We start from the raw sequence: 14,735 nt of genomic DNA, 5'->3' as shown, positions 1-14,735 counted from the left end.
ATGTATATCTGAAGGGTGTGATATATGTATATCTGAAGGGTGTGATATATGTATATCTGAATGGTGTTATATATGTATATCTGAATGGTGTTATATATGTAGAGTTAAAGGATGTTATATATGTATATCTGAAGGGTGTTATATATGTATATCTAAAAGGGTGTTATATATGTATATCTGAATGGTGTCATATATGTATAGCTGAAGGGTGTTATATATGTATATCTGAAGGGTGTTATATATGTTTATCTGAATGGTGTCATATATGTATAGCTGAAGGGTGTCATATATGTATATCTGAAAGGTGTTATGTATGTATAGATGAAGGGTGTCATATATGTATATCTGAAGGGTGTGATATATGTATAGTTGAAGGTTGTCATATATGTATATCTGAAGGTTGTTATATATGTATATCTGAAGGGTGTTATATAGAGAGAGTTGAATGGTGTTATATATATAGAGTTGCAGGGTGTTATATATGTATATCTGAAGGTGTTATATATGTATATCTGAAGGGTGTTATATATGTATAGCTGAAGGGTGTCATATATGTATATCTGAAGGGTGTTATATATGTATATCTGAAGGGTGTTATATATGTATATCTGAATGGTGTCATATATGTATAGCTGAAGGGTGTCATATATGTATAGCTGAAGGGTGTTATGTATGTATATCTGAAGGGTGTTATATATGTATATCTGAAGGGTGTTATATATGTATATCTGAAGGGTGTTAGATACATAGAGTTGAAGGGTGTTATATATGTATATCTGAAGGGTGTTATATATGTATATCTGAAGGGTGTTATATATGTACATCTGAAGGGTGTGATATATGTAGAGTTGAAGAGTGTTATATATGTATATCTGAAGGGTGTGATATATGTATATCTGAAGGGTGTGATATATGTATATCTGAATGGTGTTATATATGTATATCTGAATGGTGTTATATATGTAGAGTTAAAGGATGTTATATATGTATATCTGAAGGGTGTTATATATGTATATCTAAAGGGTGTTATATATGTATATCTGAATGGTGTCATATATGTATAGCTGAAGGGTGTTATATATGTATATCTGAAGGGTGTTATATATGTTTATCTGAATGGTGTCATATATGTATAGCTGAAGGGTGTCATATATGTATATCTGAAAGGTGTTATGTATGTATAGATGAAGGGTGTCATATATGTATATCTGAAGGGTGTGATATATGTATAGTTGAAGGTTGTCATATATGTATATCTGAAGGGTGTTATATATGTATATCTGAAGGGTGTTATATAGAGAGAGTTGAATGGTGTTATATATGTAGAGTTGCAGGGTGTTATATATGTATATCTGAAGGTGTTATATATGTATATCTGAAGGGTGTTATATATGTATAGCTGAAGGGTGTCATATATGTATATCTGAAGGGTGTTATATATGTATATCTGAAGGGTGTTATATATGTATATCTGAATGGTGTCATATATGTATAGCTGAAGGGTGTCATATATGTATAGCTGAAGGGTGTTATGTTTGTATATCTGAAGGGTGTTATATATGTATATCTGAAGGGTGTGATATATGTAGAGTTGAAGGTTGTCATATATGTATATCTGAAGGGTGTCATATATGTATATCTGAATGGTGTTATATATAGAGAGTTGAAGGGTGTTATATATGTATATCTGAAGGGTGTTATATATGTCTATCTGAAGGGTGTTATATATGTATATCTGAAGGGTGTCATATATGTAGAGTTCAAGAGTGTTATATATGTATATCTGAAGGGTGTGATATATGTATATCTGAATGGTGTTATATATGTAGAGTTGAAGGGTGTCATATATGTATATCTGAAGGTTGTGATATATGTATATCTGAAGGGTGTTATATATGTATATCTGAAGGTTGTCATATATGTATAGCTGAAGGGTGTGATATATGTATATATGAAGGGTGTGATATATGTAGAGTTGAAGGTTGTCATATATGTAGAGTTGAAGGTTGTGATATATGTATATCTGAATGGTGTTATATATGTAGAGTTGAAAAGTGTTATATATGTATAGCTGAAGGGTGTTATATATGTATATCTGAAGGGTGTTATATAGAGAGAGTTGAATGGTGTTATATATGTAGAGTTGCAGGGTGTTATATATGTATATCTGAAGGTGTTATATATGTATATCTGAAGGGTGTTATATATGTATAGCTGAAGGGTGTCATATATGTATATCTGAAGGGTGTTATATATGTATATCTGAAGGGTGTTATATATGTATATCTGAATGGTGTCATATATGTATAGCTGAAGGGTGTCATATATGTATAGCTGAAGGGTGTTATGTATGTATATCTGAAGGGTGTTATATATGTATATCTGAAGGGTGTGATATATGTAGAGTTGGAGGTTGTCATATATGTATATCTGAAGGGTGTCATATATGTATATCTGAAGGGTGTTATATAGAGAGAGTTGAAGGGTGTCATATTTGTATATCTGAAGGGTGTTATATATGTCTATCTGAAGGGTGTTATATATGTATATCTGAAGGGTGTCATATATGTAGAGTTCAAGGGTGTTATATATGTATATCTGAAGGGTGTGATATATGTATATCTGAATGGTGTTATATATGTAGAGTTGAAGGGTGTCATATATGTATATCTGAAGGGTGTTATATATGTATATCTGAAGGGTGTTATATATGTATATCTGAAGGTTGTTATATATGTATAGCTGAAGGGTGTGATATATGTATATATGAAGGGTGTGATATATGTAGAGTTGAAGGTTGTCATATATGTAGAGTTGAAGGTCGTGATATATGTATATCTGAATGGTGTTATATATGTAGAGTTGAAAAGTGTTATATATGTATAGCTGAAGGGTGTTATATATGTATATCTGAATGGTGTTATATATGTAGAGTTGAAGGTTGTCATATATGTATAGTTGAAGGGTGTGATATATGTATATATGAAGGGTGTGATATATGTAGAGTTGAAGGTTGTCATATATGTAGAGTTGAAGGGTGTGATATATGTATATATGAAGGGTGTGATATATGTAGAGTTGAAGGATGTCATATATGTATAGCTGAAGGGTGTGATATATGTATATATGAAGGGTGTGATATATGTATATATGAAGGGTGTGATATATGTAGAGTTGAAGGATGTCATATATGTATAGCTGAAGGGTGTGATATATGTATATATGAAGGGTGTGATATATGTATATATGAAGGTTGTCATATATGTAGAGTTGAAGGTTGTCATTTATTGCTATGTCTGGAATAACTCTTGTACATGTAGACTACTTTTCCTTCCTATCAGTGACAACGAGAGAAGGGTCCCGGGGCTGAGTAGAGCAGCTGGCTGTTGTGACTCTGTGGGCCTATGTGTGGACAGATCGTGAACAAAGGAAGAACAGGTTGGTACATACATCGGTGCTGACTGTGTCGGAGTTATAGTCTGTCTGTAGGTGTTCTCCTCAACGACTTAGACAACATGTTAAACTGGACAAGATTTTATCTGATTCTAATCACTGGTTAACAATATGTTGATACAAGAATAACTATGTATTTTTAAAAACAAATGTATTACAGTTTAAATATGTAAATAATTTAGGCTGATGGATAAATTCTCTGATACATTACATAGATACAGGTGTAGCAGATCGGACAGTTGTGACAACTTCGTGCATAGCTGATAATCTGCGTTAGAACAGGCTTAACCTCGCACTGAAGCCCTCAATATCCTTCGGGGCTAGCATTTCGTTAAACCCACACTAAGTAAGTACAGGTTTATCCAAATGCTAGACCTGGAGGTGTAGAGGATGGGCCCTAGTTTAGCAAAAATAAAATTTTATCTCCTGAGGAAAAACCTTGTCCAAAGTGCTGGCCATGGACTGGACTGTTCCTACTTGACATGAACGATACAGGGCAAGCTTTACGGGGTATATGTGGTATCTCTTTGCCTACCCCAGTGGAGGGGTTCGTTCGACAGATATTGAAACAGTACACCCCACTAAAAGTCTTATTCGTGTCAGTTATTTACACAGAAAAAGATGAAAAATCCCTTAAGAAATGGATTTATGGAAAGTGTAAACATACAATCATTAACACATACAGGTAATATCCATGCAGTAAAGCTATGATATATTGACGCTATTGTTATAACTAACAAGCTGTGTGGAAGTATACCCAGGTGTAACATTTCTGCACCACAGGTGCTAGTCAGAACAAGAGCAAAATCATATATTGAACTAATTAAAGCTATTTGACATTTTAAAAATGAGAAGAAACGTCAGCTGACAATATCATGTAACAGTTTCAACGTTCCGAGGAGGGGTCACCGATGACTTCATGATAGCTCACCGGCTCACAAAACTGTTATAAATTACCAGTCCTTTATAACGTTAAAGTGCCAGTTGATTTCTCTAGTATTCTGACAAAAACAAAATATGTATCTAGATGTATATAAACTGATATATAGAACAAGAAATAACAATTATGGATGGAATAATTTTCTTTAGCCTTACTGTTGGAGCCTCATTCATCCAGTCGAAACCTTTTTCATTGTAAATCGATATTCAGCCTCATTTATCCGCACTCAACTTAACACACGTTGGATATGTTCTGTGGTGCTGTCAGGGTGTCTATAGTAAGGCATAAACCCCAGACATGTCAATGTTGAGCAGCGCCATTGATCTACTGACGCAAATCTGCGTCGACAATATTCAATACAACATATCGATCACCTGTTTACCGCTTTCAACTTACACATATGTATGCATCATCGGGGCATGAGACAGAATACGCTTGGCCACTACTGAAGAGAAAGAGAGGGTTGTGAGAAGGGAAATCAGTCTGGAAAAATCTGCACGGAAACTTAGATAAACTTTATCGAAAGGATATGTTAATATTTTACAAACATTACTGTAATTTATAGGAAAATGGTCAACTTTGAGATTTAATTTTCATAATTGGTTAGCTAAGACAAGGAATAACGTAATTCCCTGTACAATGATAAAGCAAGTCTGCATCGCTCTGACTGGACGATTGACCCGTACCAGTCATGTATACACTGGTGAGATGGACTGTTCGGTCACGTGTCGGGTCGGGGTGGATTGGTCGGTCACTTGTGGGGGTGGGGTGGGGTGGATAGGTCAGTCACGTGTAGAGGAGGGTGGATTGGTCAGTGTCACGTGTAGAACAGGGGTGGATTTGTGTGTGTCACGTGTAGAGGCGGGTGGATTGGTCAGTCACGTATAGAGGAGGGTTGGAGGGTAGGGTGGGTGGGATGTGGATGGTGGCTTGGTCAGTCACGAGTAGCACAGGGGTGGATTGGTCAGTCACGTATAGAGGAGGGTGGATTGGTCAGTCACGTGTAGAGAAGGTGTGGATTGGTCAGTCACGTGTAGAACAGGGGTGGATTGGTCAGTCACTGTAGAACAGGGGTGGATTGGTCGTTCACGTGTAGAGAAGGGGTGGATTGGTCAGTCACGTGTAGAGAAGGGGTGGATTGGTCAGTCACGTGTACAACAGGGGTGGATTGGTCAGTCACGTGTAGAGGCGGGTGGTTGGGATGGAGATGGTGGGTTGGTCAGTTACGTGTAAGGAGGGGTGGGTTGGTCAGTCAGTCACGTATATAGGAGGGGGGCATGCCAAACACCCAAGCGACAATCACGCTTTTCCCCTGTTAACGAACACTGGGTTACTGCTATTGGTATATAGAAGCCACACGTTGTGTTTCAGTTTTCACAAATCACCAGTCAGATATTTGCATTCACGAATGTTTGGCATACAGTCAACGGTAGAGCTTGTACGTGGGATCAATGGCAGACAACATATATAAATGACAAATCAACAATTACGGCATTCAAACCTATAAATTACAATTGTTATATATCAAGCTTAATATTCCCTTCATCTCACAGTTTTTCAATAAGTCATTGATTTATTCGTATGTTCCACCTAATCCTTTGTTCCACGGGGAATTGCATCACCAGAGAACATTAGAACAAAGCCTGCTGTTCCCCGGTCAACACAGCTGCATACATGGCATATTGATTGACAGACAGACAATGTCTATAGCCGCGTGACCCACACCGTGATCGCGCAGTCCGAACTTTGGCCACAGTGTCCTCGTAGCGCCCACGTTGTCTCCACCGTGCCCCCAGAGTCTTCGCAATGCCCCCGGAGTCACAATCGTGTCCCCAGAGTCCAAATCGTGTCCCCAGTGTCTTCACCGTGCCCTCAGAGTCTTCGTTCCTCACTGTGTCCCTGGTGTCCACATCGTGCCCCCAGAGTCATCAGTGTCATGTCCGCGGTGCTATGTCCTCTGTACCATGTCATCAGGGCCGTGTCATCAGTGTCATGTCATCAGTGAATTGTCCTCGGAGCCTTGTCTTCTGTACCATGTCATCAGTGAATTGTCCTCGGAGGCTTGTCTTCTGTACCATGCCATCAGTGAATTGTCCTCGGTGCCTTGTCTTCTGTACCATGTCATCAGTGAATTGTCCTCAGTGCCTTGTCTTCTGTACCATGTCATCAGTGAATTGTCCTCGGAGCCTTGTCTTCTGTACCATGTCATCAGTGAATTGTCTTCGGAGCCTTGTCCTCACACAACGTGCCCTCAGTGTGTCCTCTATGTCTGCCTCGGGCACTTGTTCACACCGTGCCCCCAGAGTCCCCACTGTGTCCGCCCGGGCACTTGTCCACAACGTACCCCCAGTGTGCAGCAGCGTTGTTTGGTTGTTTAATACTAGTATACTTTTTAAGATACATTTTCATGTAATAGTTCAGCATAGTGGAGCAAGATGTTATGATATTGCGAAAAACATGCTGTGTACATAAACGGATATGCGATCGTAACTGACGGATATCATGGTGCTCCCAGCCATGTGTAGCTCAGTTATCGAATGCGACGTCATTTTGTTGGAAGAGTTATGTCTCTTAGTTTTGACAGAATCCGATAATCGTGTTTGAATCTAATTTCGCCCTGGTTGTTATTCTGCTTGTCAGCACTATACCCGCGCTCTAGGGTTAACGTGGAAAATGACTTATATCGATTCGGATTTCCGTTCCACATCAAACAAACACACCGTGATATTACTGAAATACAGTTTAAATCGGCATCAATCCGACTCCCTTATTACACAACTACCAGAAGCTGGTGTGAAAACCTACCCTTAAAAAACCTATTGACACTGCAACCACTGACGTCCTCCGGCAACAAACATACCCAACATCACTATATAAATAGACATGAACAGGCTGTAACTCGTCAGATAGGGTATATCACATTATACCCTGCGCAGTATGCTGAGTGCTTGATGAGATAGAAACTCCCTAGGGTCCTCTCGGGTAGTTGTGAATGAGACACGAGGCCACACATTGACACACGCAAGCCGTATTGATTGACAGGTATATTGACGTATCATAATATTGATCAGGAAACACTGTCCTCCGAAGTGAGGTGCTGTGTCACACAACCGCTGTATGACGCACGATGTGTCGCATAGGCTTTGGGCTACTTACACAGCAGTGAGTGAGTGAATGTGTCTGTATGTCATGTGTGTGTGTGTGTGTGTGTGTGTGTGTGTGTGTGCGTGCGTGCATTCGTGCATGTGTGCATATTGGTGCCTGTGTGTAAGAGCGTGCGTCTGTGTGTAAGAGAGTGTATTTGTGGGTCTGTGTTTGTGTGTGATAGAGTGTGTCTGTGTCTCTGTGTGTCTGCGTATGAGGGAAGGGTGGGGTTTCCGATTTTCCGATCTGCAAAGCCAGCGTACTGTTATTAGAATGAGCACAGCACAGAGAGATAGACCCACTGTGAGTGTGAGAGTATATGTGTAGGTGTGTCTGAGTATGTAGAAGAGAGAGTGTGTTTCTTCATCGCCTGTGTGCATGTCTTTATCGTGTGTGAGTACTATGTCACATGTGTGTGTAGTATTGTGTGTCGCGTGTTTGTGTTGAACATATGTATCAAGATATGGGGCTTTACGAGTGTGTGTGACATGATACGTCACTATTATGTTCGGTGTCTATGTACAATGGTATGGCGCTATACCACATGTCTCCACATGTACAATGACGTGGCGATGTGAATGTCCTCGGTACCATGTCATCTGTGGCATGTCCTTAGTGTCATGTCATCAATGCCATGTCATCAGTGTCATATCATCAGAATGATGTCATCAGTGATATGCCCTTAGTGTCATGTCATCAGTGCCATGTCCTTAGTGTCATGTCATCAATGCCATGTCATCAGTGTCATATCATCAGAATGATGTCATCAGTGATATGCCCTTAGTGTCATGTCATCAGTGCCATGCCCTTAGTGCCATGTCACCAGTGTCATGTCCTCGGTCACATGTCATCAGTGCCATGTCCTCCTTAGTGCCATGTCCTTAGTGCCATGTCCTCAGTGACATGTCATCAGTGTCATTTCCTCGGTGCCATGTTATCAGTGACATGTCCTTAGTGCCATCTCATCAGTGGCATGTCATCAGTGGCATGTCATCAGTGGCATGTCCTCTGTAACATGTCCTCAGTGACCATAACCTCATTACGTTCACGGTGCATGATTCCCCCACATTGCTGGACGGTGACAATGTTTTGTCATGGAAACATATGCGTACGTGACATATAGTTTTTATTCCAATGATATTGCACTGAAGCATCTGTTGTAGTGTAATACCGCCTGAACCAGTAGGTTATATCTGACTGCTTTTGTCACTCCCACATTAACTTGTCTTTCACTGTCCCGTCCCCATCCACAGCTGCCACAGATTCACATCGTATTGGTGAACGGCGCCAGTTGTCTCCGTTTTACATCGGTGTCATTTTCAATGAAGGAAGAGTAATTGTTTGTTGGAAGTCTATTGATTTCTCCACAGTTCACACTCCATGCACGCGACATTTGTTTTAATACAAACAGGAAGTATTTGAATATCTGTCTGTTTGGGTGACTCGATGCAGTGCACATAGTATACGTTGCCAATTGTCTATCAACTGTGGCTGCAAGGGCACAAATAATTGTTTTATATTAAAAAAACAGTTGGTCAGGGGCTCACGGTTTTGGTTTCGGAGTTGTTTTTATTTCTTGATTTGTAAATTATTGCCAGTGTTCAAGGTTTTTTTAATCTACCAACAGACAAAAGTAATGATCAAACAAGTCTATCGAAAGCTACAAGTGAGTGACGGATCGACCAGTTTGCTATGTGTTCTTTTGTTTGTTTGTGTTTGTATGGGTTTTATAATGTGTTGTGTTGTATTTTTGTTGTTGCTACTGTTGTTTTCGTTTTATTTATTTATTTATTTATTTATTTATTTTTATTTATTTATTTATTTATTCATTCATTCATTCATTCATTCATTCATTCATTCATTCATTCATTCATTCATTCATTCATTCATTCATTCATTCATTCATTCATTTATTTATTTATTTATTTGGAAGGTGGTTGTGTGAGGGAGAAAAAGTTAATGAATAGAGGTACATCATACATTTGTTTTGGCTGTGGAGAAGGTTGATTATTTGGCAGAAATTGAAATATGATTAGCAATGTCAATCAAGGTAGCTGGACACAAGCCATGGTCAGCTCGCTGGATAATGCTCATGTCTACAGACATGATAACGAACATCGCCTATAAGCGCTCACAGCTCGGCAACATTGCCAAGTATACAGCAGGGTGAAGCTTGTATAAGCCTGGGCGTTCCGAGGCGTGGCTCACTATTGCACGCATGTCATATCCACAGATCGAATCTGGTATTTTCCACATGATGGAAGGTCGATATACTTCAATACAAAATTGGTATAGACGTATATCAACTTCACAAGACGATGCAAAATTACTATAAAATAAGTACTTTATAGTATAGGTTTATCTGAAAAAGAAACTACTTTGACGTCTTAAAACTATGGTGAAATAAAGACTGAGAGCGCAATATACTTGGTGCTGGAATTGTTTGTTATGATGTCACATAGACGTTTACCAGTGAAGATCCGAGTTAGAATTGATCTTCAGTAATCCATGCTTATCGCAAGAGGCGACTGACGGGATCGGGTGGTCAAGCTCGCTGACTTAGTTGACAAATGTCATCGTATCCCAATTGCGTAGACCGGTGCTCATACTGTTGATCACTGAATTGTCTGGTCCAGACTCGATTATTTACACACCGTTATGGCTGGACTATTTGCTGAGTGCGGCATTAAACAACAAACATAGACGTTACACATGGTAGACTTAGTCAGCACAGTAGACGTTACACATGATAGACTTAGTCAGCACGGTAGACGTTACACATGATAGACTTAGTCAGCACGGTAGACGTTACACATGATAGACTTAGTCAGCACGGTAGACGTTACACATGATAGACTTAGTCAGCACGGTAGACGTTACACATGATAGACTTAGTCAGGACGGTAGACGTTACACATGACAGACTTAGTCAGCACGGTAGACGTTACACATGATAGACTTAGTCAGCACGGTAGACGTTACACATGACAGACTTAGTCAGCACGGTAGACGTTACACATGATAGACTTAGTCAGCACGGTAGACGTTACACATGATAGACTTAGTCAGCACGGTAGACGTTACACATGATAGACTTAGTCAGGACGGTAGACGTTACACATGACAGACTTAGTCAGCACGGTAGACGTTACACAGTATAGACTGAGTCAGCACGGTAGACGTTACATATGATAGACTTAGTCAGCACAGTAGACGTTACACATGATAGACTTAGTCAGCACGGTAGACGTTACACAGTATAGACTGAGTCAGCACGGTAGACGTTACATATGATAGACTTAGTCAGCACAGTAGACGTTACACATGATAGACTTAGTCAGCACGGTAGACGTTACACACGATAGACTTAGTCAGCACGGTAGACGTTACACACGATAGACTTAGTCAGCACAGTAGACGTTACACATGATAGACTTAGTCAGCACGGGAGTGACGAATGGTGAGTGGCATTACGTCATTAACGTGAAGGACTTAGATATGGGATTACATTTAATTGTTTAAAGTAGTTGGCGAAACACATCCAAATATGTATCAGGGTAAGATTTGTTAAATACGCTTCAGTTGTCACTTTTCTAGATGAAGTTGGATATCGAGTAGGAACTGTAACGCTGGGATAAAGGCAAAACGGCTTCTTTGTAGTATTCATGGGATTTTTCCATTGCGTCATGAATTCATCCGTTTCAAGTTACGAGTGCCCTTCAATGGCATTCTCGAATAGGATAATGTACAGTTTGTGTATGAAAATATACTTTTCAAAAGACATTTTTCTGTAAATGACTTGTTCTATGAATGGGCTCTTTCAATAAGGACTGAATTTTAAGTCCCCATATTTCCAAACCGTGCATTACAATAGCGACAAGCATCGTGTCAGATGCAAACATACAATCAAGAGGCAGGTTCATCTTTCGTGCTTTCTTTAATAATGCAGACATAGCTTGTGATGAATCTTCCACCAACATTGTTTTTGCTATTGTAAGTACCAGAACAGGTTTCCCTGTGAACGTTGTGAATGTAAAGGACATAAGTCCACATCGTATATCGAGGGATAATAGGAGGGAACCCAGTTGGACTCCCTCAGTAACAGCCACAGCAAACCAGAATACACTTGTTACTTGATTGTTACACCACCGTCACACACACACACACACACACACACACACACACACACACACACACACACACACACACACACACACGTCTCACTACCAACACCCCACCGTCTCATTACCAACACCCCACCGTCTCATTACCAACACAACGCCGTCTCATTAGTCATTACCAACACCCCACCGTCTCACTACCAACACCCCACCGTCTCATTACCAACACCCCACCGTCTCACTACCAACATTCCACCGTCTCATTAGTCATTACCAACACCCCACCGTCTCACTACCAACACCCCACCGTCTCACTACCAACACCCCACCGTCTCATTACCAACACAAAGCCGTCTCATTAGTCATTACCAACACCCCACCGTCTCACTACCAACACCCCACCGTCTCACTACCAACACCCCATCGTCTCAATACCAACACCACACCGTCTCATAACCAACACCCCACCGTCTCATTACCAACAACCCGCCGTCTCACTACCAACACCTCACCGTCTCATTACCAACACAACACCGTCTCATAACCAACACCCCACCGTCTCATTACCAACACCCCACAATCTCATTACCAACACCCCACCGTCTCATTACCAACACCCCACCGTCTCACTACCAACACTCCACCGTCTCATTAGTCATTACCAACACCCCACCGTCTCACTACCAACACCCCACCGTCTCACTACCAACACCCCACCGTCTCACTACCAACACCACCGTCTCACTACCAACACCCCACCGTCTCACTACCAACACCCCACCGTCTCACTACCAACACCCCACGGTCTCATTACCAACACCCCACCGTCTCACTACCAACACTCCACCGTCTCACTACCAACACCCCACCGTCTCATTACCAACAACACTCCACCGTCTCATTACCAACACCCACCGTCTCATTACCAACACTTCATTACCCACCGTCTCATTACCAACACCCCACCGTCTCATTACCAACAACCCACCATCTCATTACCAACACCCCACCGTCTCACTACCAACACCCCACCGTCTCGTTAACACTCACCGTCTACCAACACCCCACTGCCTCTCACTACCAACACCCCACCGTCTCACTACCAACACCCCACCGTCTCATTACCAACACAAAGCCGTCTCATTAGTCATTACCAACACCCCACCGTCTCACTACCAACACCCCACCGTCTCTCACTACCAACACCCCATCGTCTCAATACCAACACCACACCGTCTCATAACCAACCCCCACCGTCTCATTACCAACACTCCACCGTCTCACTACCAACACCCCACCGTCTCATTACCAACACCCCACCGTCTCATTACCAACACCCCACCGTCTCATTACCAACACCCCACCGTCTCATTACCAACACCCCACCGTCTCATTACCAACACCCCACTGTCTCACTACCAACACTCCACTGTCTCATTAGTCATTACCAACACCCCACCGCCTCACTACCAACACCTCACTGTCTCACTACCAACACCACACCGTCTCACTACCAACACCACACCGTCTCACTACCAACACCACACCGTCTCACTACCAACACCCACCGTCTCACTACCAACACCCCACCGGTCTCATTACCACCAACACCCTCATTACCGTCTCACTACCAACACCCCACCGTCTCACTACCAACACCCACGCGTCTCATTACCAACACCCCACCGTCTCATTACCAACTCCACCGTCTCACTACCAACACCCCACCGTCATTCATTACCAAGTCATTACCAACGCTCCACCATCTCATTACCAACACCCACCGTCTCACTACCAACACTCTCACCGTCATCTCATTACCAACACCCCACCGTCTCACTACCAACACCCACCGCCGTCTCATTAGTAACACCCCACCGCCCTCATTACCAACACGCGTCTCATTACCAACACCCACCGTCTCATTACCAACACCCCACCGTCTCATTACCAACACCCCACCGTCTCATTACCAACAGTCATTACCAACACCCACTGTCTCATTACCAACACCCCACCGCCTCATTACCAACACTCCACCGCCTCATTAGTCATTACCAACACCCACCGTCTCATTACCAACACTCGCGCCATCTCGTAGTCACTACCAACACCCCTTGTCTCGTTACCAACACCCACTGGTCTCACTACCAACACCCCACCGTCTCATTACCAACACCCCCCCCTCATTACCAACGCTCACCCATCTCAGTCATTACCAACACCCACCGCATCTCACTACCAACACAGCCCGATCGTCATTCATTACCAACACCGTCGTCTCATTACCAACACCCCACCGTCTCATTACCAACACCCACACAGATCTCATTACCAACGCAGTCTACCAACACCCCACCCGTCTCACTCAGTCATTACCAACACCCCACTCGTCTCCACGTGTCATTGGTCATTACCAACTTCCGGTCCGTTATCCATTACATCTCTTCCCACTCCAGCCATTCATTAGTCATTACCAACATTCTTCCGATCACTCCACCGTTCGTATAACCTGCTTTCCATTAGTCATTAATAACACCTTTTGGATCTTCCATTCACCCTCCATTCCTCCACCGTCGTCTCGCACCAACGTTCCACCTGCGTCTCATTGGTCATTACCAACTACCCACACCCGTCTCACTATAACGCACCACGATCTCATTACCAACACCTCCACGGTCTCACTACCAGCTTCGCTTATGCGTCTCGTTAGTCATTACCAACACCCCCACCGTCCTCACTACCAACACCTTCCCGGTCTCACTACCATAGCCTGGCAGCGTCTCATTGAGTCATTACCAATACCCGCAGTCTCACTGCACCAACGTTCCACCGATCTCATTGGTCACCATAACCAACACCTCACCGATCTCACTACCAACACCTCACTGTCTCATTACCAACACCCACCGTTCTCTCACTACCAACAACCCACGATCTCACTACCAACTACCCACTGTCTCATTCACCAACACCTCACGGTCTCACTACCAACACCTCACAGATCTCACTACCAACCTCCCGCCATCTCATTACCAACACCCCAGCCTCACTACCAACAACCACGATCTCGTTAC

The sequence above is a fragment of the Haliotis rubra genome, unplaced genomic scaffold, assembly GCF_003918875.1.
Source record: "Haliotis rubra isolate DU_JTF1 unplaced genomic scaffold, ASM391887v1 Scf255, whole genome shotgun sequence".
Taxonomy (NCBI): Eukaryota; Metazoa; Mollusca; class Gastropoda; order Lepetellida; family Haliotidae; genus Haliotis; species Haliotis rubra.
This window is presented reverse-complemented; position numbering follows the sequence as displayed.